The 1,407-nt window shown below is 41.1% G+C and overlaps 1 protein-coding gene across 1 annotated transcript in view; it reads left to right on the plus strand.

Moving 5' to 3' along the window:
• clstn2a (calsyntenin 2a) overlaps window positions 1-1,407 on the plus strand; it is a 152,354-nt gene that overhangs the window by 85,012 nt on the left and 65,935 nt on the right. The gene's annotated exons all lie outside the window — the stretch shown is intronic.

A 1,407-nucleotide genomic window follows, 5' to 3' on the forward strand; every position in this document is an offset into this window, starting at 1 on the left:
TGTGTGTGTGTGTGTATATATATATATATATATATATACATACACACCTATGCATGCGTGTTTGTGACAAGTAAAGTGTCAGCTATGGCAAACAGCGGGTGCCTAGGAACAGAGGAGGGGAGGAAGGTGAGAAAGAGGGTAGAAACAACACTCTGTGAGGCGTGTCAGGGGTAAGGGAGAGCAAGGTTGAGTGGTGCATCTGAATGTTGATGTTAAGAGTGGAGTAATTGCTTACCGCTGTGAAATCTGCTACAGAGGAAGTGAGAAGGAACATGGGGCGGAGAAGGTGAGAAAGAGGAGAGAAGGCAAACGGAGAGACCCAAGAGGTTGATGGTGATATTTAAACCTGCATTAGTTATCACAGACACCGTAGGTACTGTATCTCTCTACACCCTTCCTCATTTATTTCCCCCGCAACTTCTCTTCTCCATTACTTTTTAACCTACTTCTTTGTATGTCTTTGACTTCTTCTGTGCTACATGTCAGTGTTATCACCCACACTGCTAATTTTCTTTTTTTAGTTTTTGGGAAAGAGCTTCCCTATTGTCATACTCATGCCCTGGCTCTGATTTTTCTTTTTAAATCCTGTGAACAGTTGAAGTGAGAAAAAGGGCTGTACAATATATCAGGTTTTTTAATCGGCATCACAATATCAACTGGCGCAATAAACGCTGCGAAAGGTTGGGACATATTGCGAAAGACAGTCAGAGATTTTTTTTTTTTTTATCAGCACTTTAAAATATAACTGTCATTCTGTTTGTTAGCGGTGCCTTTTATATTCAATTCCATGTTCAATTTGTTCAATAAAAGAATGTTTAAATTCAAAAAGCAGTTTGTTGTACTTAAGCAGGATACTAAGAGCAGCAGAAATGCAGAACTGAGCACACTTTAATATCTGTTTCTTTGTCGCAAGTGATATTGCTCCATAAGAGTAGTGAATATTAGGGATATGATTTGGATTGTGAAATGGAAGGTAGATGAAAATGTTAAATGGAACATGGCGCTGTGATATTGCCACACCAAGCACAGACCGGTGACTTTAAAAGGGTCCTTGTTTGACATTTTTTACCATGCAGTATGGTCTCAATGAATCCAAGCAGCGATGAGGATTCTGCTGAGGAAGCTCATCCCTCTTAATAACCATAAATTACCATTGAATGTTAGTTCAATCGACTATAAAATACCACATAGGGAGGATGTTGGGGTGGTGGAGAGTGGCATGAGTGTAACAGAAGGGTAAACAGTAGGCTTGTTCGAGGTGAACGGCGCCTCGCCTGTAAAGTGGATCAGAGCAGGCGGCAGCAGCCGGGGGCGGTGCCAAAAATCCGCTCTGCAGTCGGACAGTTTCTAGTTGTTTCCAGCAACAATTTTGTTTGTACAAAATAAGCCTTTAAATCAGACAAATGG

This window comes from Etheostoma spectabile, chromosome 12 (genome assembly GCF_008692095.1).
Source record: "Etheostoma spectabile isolate EspeVRDwgs_2016 chromosome 12, UIUC_Espe_1.0, whole genome shotgun sequence".
Taxonomy (NCBI): Eukaryota; Metazoa; Chordata; class Actinopteri; order Perciformes; family Percidae; genus Etheostoma; species Etheostoma spectabile.